This window comes from Penaeus monodon, chromosome 3 (assembly GCF_015228065.2).
Source record: "Penaeus monodon isolate SGIC_2016 chromosome 3, NSTDA_Pmon_1, whole genome shotgun sequence".
In the NCBI taxonomy this organism is placed as follows: Eukaryota; Metazoa; Arthropoda; class Malacostraca; order Decapoda; family Penaeidae; genus Penaeus; species Penaeus monodon.
The window spans coordinates 53295433-53302932 of record NC_051388.1 but is presented as its reverse complement, the minus strand read 5'-3'; positions in this window follow the sequence as shown (position 1 = coordinate 53302932).

Below are 7500 nucleotides of genomic sequence, written 5' to 3'. Positions count from 1 at the left end.
AAACAAAACCAAAAAAGTTTTACACGAGAGAGAATACACAAGGAGAGAGGGAAGGAGAGATACAGAGATATAGGAGACAGAGAAAACCAAGGAAACATGTGTATAAGTCAAAAGAGAACAATGGAAAATCATAAGACAGAAGATCGTTTATATGCGAGCGAGCGAGAGAGAGAGAGAGAGAGAGAGAGAGAGAGGTAGGAGAGAGAGAGAGAGAAAGAGAGAGAGAGAGAGAGAGAGAGAGAGAGAGAATGATTAGAAAGAGAGAGAGAGAGAGAGGAAAAAAGCAATATAAATCGAAGAAACAAGGGAACTGCAAGCATATATTTACTGAAGGACAAAACAAGGCAGAAGAGGCAGTAAGTGAGAGAAACTGCAGACCAGACAGGGAAAACAGGTGGTACAGGCGGTTGGGTTGCATGAGGGAGAGAGGGAGGGAGGAAGGGAGAGAGGGAGGGAGAGGGAGAGAGAGGGAGAGAGGGAGGGAGGGCTGTGAGACGAGTAGATCGAGGTATAGCTGGTAGGGCGAATGATTGGATGTTTTAGGATGGATGGAGAGAGAGAGGGAGGGAGCAAGTGAGTGATATAGGTAGGGAGAGGGAAGGGGATAGTGGGCTGGAGGGTAGAGTGTGAAAGTGAGGGGGGAGGGATGGAATGATGGTGTTTTAGGGAGGGCAAGGGAGAGGGTTGTTTGGGCGTGTAGGTGCTGGACTTGAGGGAGATAGGAGCGTCTGGGGGGGGGGGAATCTGAGTGGAGAGAAAGAGAGACAGAGAGACAGAGACAGGCTGTCATGGCGACAAGGTGTCATGTTCCACAGCAAGTGCGGCTTCTGCCGGTTTCGTGCCGTCCCAGTGCTTTCTTCACCCCCCCCTCTCTCTCTCTCTCTTTCTTTCTTTCTCTCTCTCTCCTCTCACTCGCTCACTCTCTCTCTCTCTCTCTCTCTCTTCTCTCTCTCTCCTCTTCTCTCTCTCTCTCTCTCTCTCTCTCTCATCGTTCTCTCTCTCTTCCCTCTCTCCTCTCTCTCTCTCTCTCGCTCTCTCTCTCTTCTCTCTTTTCTCTCTCTCCTCTCTCTCTCTCTCTCGTCTCTCCTCTCTCTCTCTCTCTCTCTCTTTCCTCTCTCTCTCTCTCTCTCTCTCACTCTCATTCCCTCTCTCTCTTCCTTCTCTCTCTCTCTCTCTCTCTCTCTTCTCCTCTCTCTCTTTCTCTCTCTCTCATCTCTCCCTCTTCCTCTCTCTCTCTCTCTCCCTTCTCCTCTCTCTCTCCTCTCTCTCTCTCTCTCTCTCTCTCTCTCCTTCATCTTCTCATCTCTCTCTCTCTCTCTCTCCCCCGCTCTCTTCTCTCTCTCTCTCCTCTCTCTCTCTCTCCTCTCTCTTCATCCTCTCTCTCTCTCTCTCTCTCTCTCTCTCTCTCTCTCTCTCTCTCTCTCTCCGTTCATGTTGATTTTGGTGTGTATTTTTATGTGTGTGTATATATATATCTATATACGTAATATATATATATAATATATATATATATACTACTTATATATAGTATTATATATAATAATATTATATATATATATATATTTATATATATATATATATATATTATATAGTATATATTAGATATATATATATATATATATACTATATATATATAATCTGAATCTGTATATCCGTGTATATATTATGCCTGCGAGTGCATGCATTTATAGATACGTGTCGGTGCTCGCCTGTGTGTGGACGCATATATTGCAAGTTGAATGATGACGATCTTGCAGAATGGGAGACGGGGGGGGGAGGGGCTACTCAAAGAAAATCATAATAATAATAATTCGACAAAGCACAATTTGCCGCGCGCTACACCTGTCACTCGTTATCATTTAGGACCCGATCCCTAGACTTTCTGATTATTCATGACTAGCCATTGCGTTCTGGATGACTAACGAAGCAGAGGCGATAAGGTAAGAGGATAAAGAAGGAGGGAGAGAGAGAGAAAGGAGAGAATAAGGAGGGAGAGGAGCGAAAGAATAAGAAGATGGGGGAGGAGAAAGAGAAAGAGACAGAAATAGATAAGATAGATAATAGAAGAGAGAAGAAGGAGAGAAGAGAGAGAATAGATAGAGAGTGGATAGAAGAGATAGATAGATAGATATATAGATAGATAGAGAGAGAGAGAGAGAGACGGGAGAGAGAGAGAGAGAGAGAGGAGAGAGAGAGAGAGAGTGAGCGTGAGAGGAAAGACAGAGAGAGGGGAAGGAGAGAGATGACAGAGAGAGAAAGAGAGAGAGAGAGAGAGAGAGAGCGAGAGCGAGGAGAGAGAGAGAGAGGAAGAGACAGAGCGAGAGAAGATAGTAGAGGAAGAGAGAGGAAAGGGAAGAGAGAGAGAGAGACGAGATGAGAGAGAGTAAGAGAGGTAGTAGAGAGGAGAGAGATATGCGAGATAATAGAGGATCGAATCGAGAGAGCGGAGTAGTAGAGAGAGAGAGAAGAGTAGAGAGACGCGAACGAGATCTGATAGAGAGAAGCGCATTAATCAATCTCAGACGTAGGGGAGATAGGGCGAGCGGAAACGCTTGATAATAAAGAAATCAATAGATGCCGAGAGATCGAGACTTAGAAATATCCAAACCTAACCATCCTCACTCCCCATCTATTACAGTAAATCGCAAAGACCCCCAACCTACATATCACCATCGACAAATACCCCGAGCTATAGGACGACATACACTAGATCCCGAGACTATATACATGAACAAACCTCGCGAATAGCAGGCCAACCTAAGACACGAAATGTATGCAGAAGAAAGATAAAGTATCATTATCTACAGAGCATTGAAATCTCCATGACTCTGTACAGATATAATATATACCTCATATCTCCTTTTCATAAGCTGATATTTTACCCCACATTGCAAAAATAGGCTAAGGAAAATCACAAAATTAATAACATTGGAAAAAAAAGGATTTTAAAACTAATTGCAGTCTTTTCAGGAATTGATTTACACCATCAACATCATTATCATTATTATCATCACTATTATCGTTGTTTTGTTTTCCTTGATATTATTAATATCATCCTTATTGTTATTATTATAATTCTTATCGTTGGTATTATAAATATTACCATTACCATTACCAATGTTATTATTATTGTTAGTGTTGTTGTTATAGTTACTGTTATTATTATCATTATTAATATTATTATTATTATTATTATTATTATTATTATTATTATCATTATTATTATTACTACTATCGTCATCATCATTATCATTATTAATATCATTATTGTTATCATTATCAATATTATAATTATTTTCATCATCAAATATCAATATCACCTTTTTTTTGTTATTATTATCATCATTACTGTTATAATCACCCTGATTATTACTTTTTATCATCAATATTATGATCATCACCATCATTATCATTATCATTATCCTTCTTATTGTTGTTGCTATTACTCTTTAGTTATCAATTTTAGTTATTCTTCTTCTTCACTATAATCATTTTCTTAAATCATATATATATTCATAATTAGATTCGTCATTATCATGTATCACTTTTTATCATTATCATTATTATCATGATTTCCTTACCACTGATTTCATGACTGTGTTATCAAAAGTTATTATTACGTCATTACTGATATCACTCATATTTATAATCCCTATTGCAATCTCGCTGCAATGCAACTTAATGTTACGTGGACAGCATCTGGAGCTGGTCAGTCAGTTAAAAAAATGGAAATGAGAGAGAGGAAGAGGAAAGAAGATGAAGGAAGAGGAGGAGGAGGAAAAAGAAGAAGAAGAAGAAGAAGATGAAGAAGATGAAGATGAAGGAAGACGGGGGGAAGGGGGAGGAGGAGGAGGAGGAGGAAAAAGAAGAAGAAGATGAAGAAGATGAAGATGAAGAAGAAGAGGAAGAGGTGGAGGAGGAGGAGGAGGACGAGGAGGAGGAGGAGGAAGATGAAGAAGAAGAGGAGGAGGAGGAGGAGGAGGAGGAGGAGGAGGAGGAGGAGGACGAGGAGGAGGAGAAGAACAAGAAAAAGAACAAGAAGAACAAGAACAAGAAGAAAAAGAATAATAATAACAAGAAAAACAAAAAGAGAAGGTGAAGGAGGAGGAAGTAGAAGAAGAAGAAAAAGGACACGAAGGAAACCTAATCATAAAGAAGAAAAAGTAAAACAAGAACAAGAAAAGAACAAAAAAGAACAAGAACAAGAAGAACAAAAAGAACAAGAAGTAGAAGAACCAGAAAAAAAAATGTACCTGTAAATCTCTTGCATTGAACGGAACCCCATCATCCTCACCATCATTATCCTCACTATCACCATCAATAACACGATATTCCATAACACCTAATAATAAACTCCAGTGAACATTATCTTCCAGAGTAATATACTATTACAGTGACAAGGGAATGTTGTTCAGTCTCATACTCGTGCTGTTCAAACACTTCGCAGATTGAACTGGGAGCTGGCCGGGGCCGAGAGTGCTTGTTATTTGCATACGACAAGCAAGCACACTGTTCTGGAACGGATCTGCTCCTCAGAGGCTGTTCGAGGTTTGGTTAATCTGTTTTTGAAGGACCGTTGTGCAGATTGAATCAAGATACACTTTATTGGAATTTTGCATTATATATATACACACCCACCCACACACACACACACACACACACACACACACACACACACACACACACACACACACACACACACACACACACACACACACACACACACACATATATATATATATATATATATATATATATATATATATATATATATATATATATATATATATATATATATTTATATATATGGTGGGATTTCTTTTGAATTGCTGTTGTATTTCTGTATATACTTATACATATACACAACTGGACCCTCAACGCACACGCAAACAAAGTCAGACAAAAACAAGCACACAAGTGTGGGTGTGTATAAAGAGACTGAAAGAGAAAGAGAGAGAGAGTGAGAGACAGGAAAGAGAGAGAGAGAGAGTTAGAGAGTTAGAGTTAGAGAGAGAGAGAGAGAGAGAGAGAGTGAGAGAGAGAGAGAGAGAGAGAGAGAGAGAGAGAGAGAGAGAGAGAGAGAGAGAGAGAGAGAGTTAGAGAGAGAGAGAGAGTTAGAGAGAGAGAGTTAGAGAGAGAGAGAGATGAATCTGTAGCGTAAATGAATGTCCGTGCCTTCACATACAAATCCAACACCGAAATCAAAATCCCCAACCCTCTTGGTGAAGAAGCATCAGCAGGCGGCCGAGCGATCGCCAACCGCCCACCGTCGGGGCGAACGTCGGGTGGGCGTGCGGCCGCGGGCGGAGGTGGCGATGAGGGAGGAGGAGCCAGACGGGTTTTGCCAGCCGCTGAATGCACAGTGGCTCCCGAGATTCACCTGGGAGGGTGTTGACCAAACACATCATCGATCAGTAGTCGCAAATCAGCGTCGTTACTCACGGAGGCTGGCAAGGCCCGCGCGGCCACCTGACACCGGGCTGCCCAGGAACAACGCCCCTCTCGTCAACACAGCGATCAACACAGACTATCAATTACCTGTCTCATAATGAGGGCGGGTATGCAGGGCGATCAGGTGCATGTAGACCAATTATCGAGACCCGCCCCGGGCGCCACAAGAGGCCGACAGGTGTCACCGAGGAGCGCCGTTGCCTCCCGGCGGAGTGAGCTGGGACGCGCCGAAGGAATGAATCAAAACGACATTCCTTTATGAGAAGGACATCTCAGGGTCCGCGCGTTGAAGGTGGGGATGGTAGTCTCCAGAAGGCAATACGTCCGGCAGAGTTGAATGTCGATCTTCCCTGAGATAATTTGGCGTTTTTCTGACATAAGGTGAGGTCTTGGCGCCCCCGAGGTCCGCGGACTAACGCCGATATGACACGAAGGACATCCCCTTAGGCGAAGCGAAGGGACGTCGGGGCATTTCCTCACCTTACTCAAGGCGATAACGTGAGTGTCTCGAGCCGCGAACGAGTGAAGCACTGCGTCGATTTTAACAGAAGCCCTTCCTTCAGCCACGAGAGCCAGCACGATGAACGCCTAAAGAACCAGAAGCAAAAAAGAAAGGTAGTGTAAATCCCAAGGCCGTTCGTTAGTCGCGGGTGTACTTAGTGTGAATTATGCCCATTCGTTTTTATTTCCGAAACCACCACTAAATATCAATCCGCAGATTCAATTAACTCGATTAGCGTCCATTATGTAAATTGTAGTCATCTGTGAATGCATGATCAGATTTACACCGATAATTTCGAGTTTAGAAAAAAGGTCCAGGCCATTAATCTCGGCCGGGTAAACACACACACAAGTCCATTCCCTCATCATATACTTTTAGTTGCAAGAGCCTATTCATAATTTTTACCGCAGGTGGTTTATGTAGCTCGAACCGCTCGACTCGAATATATTTTTCTTCCAATTTATATTTACTTCTGAACTCGGCGAGAATTACGCAATTTCTTCGTTTTCCTCTCTATCTTTTTGTTTCTTATAGACATAAATGCAATGACGGATCAACAGGGTGTGGGGAAAGGGAGCAGCTACCCCCCCATACAGAAGGGCGTACCCCCTCCCCTTCGCCTACCTTTCCCCACTTACTGTGATTGTAGAACCCAAAATTGGTATTACGTTTTTAAGCTTATCAATCCCTAAACACTACAGAAAATAATGGAATTCCGCTTTTAAAGTTCAATTCATGACTGATCTATGATATATGTATAACCTTAAGTATTATGTATATTTCCCCATGCCTCCCTAACAGAAACTCTTTGCTTCACTAAAATTTCCAAGAGCTGCTAGTACATACATACAACACACGCACACTCGACTATGTGTGAGAATATAAGATGTCAAAAAGAGTCTTGAAAGAGAGAGAGAGAGAGAGAGAGAGAGAGAGAGAGAGAGAGAGAGAGAGAGAGAGAGAGAGAGAGAGAGAGAGAGAGAGATGTGATGAAAAAGGATTACTATTTATAAAGCATTGAAATCCCCAGTATAGTTTCTCTCTTCAGTGTTATCAGTAACTATAAATCTTGCTATGATACTCATTTGATGTCGAATTTATCAAGTAGATATAAAGGTTACAGCAGCATAATAAGAACTGAGTAGGTTGCAGTACTATTATGAGAACTATATGTAAGTTGCAATTGTATACAACAACATGTAGGTGCATTATGATAAGGACTTGGTATACTTTTTTGTGTATATGTTCTCTGAAGGAATGTGTCTAATTAACTGACTGTCCACGGGTGATGAAACATTCCATTGTAGATATTAGAGTGTACACCAACAGGTAATTTGTAAGAAAACAAGGTAGAGTGTACACGAATAATTTGTAAAAAACAAGGTAGAAACTATTATCATCTCTATTTTAAATGAAATGTATATTAATGTTTTCTCTCCGTACACCAATTTTTGCACATGCCAGGGAGCACAGAAATATATAATTCCCAGAAATATTTATTTTGACGAAAAGGAAAACGGTTTTCACCTGTTTCCAAATATTTATAA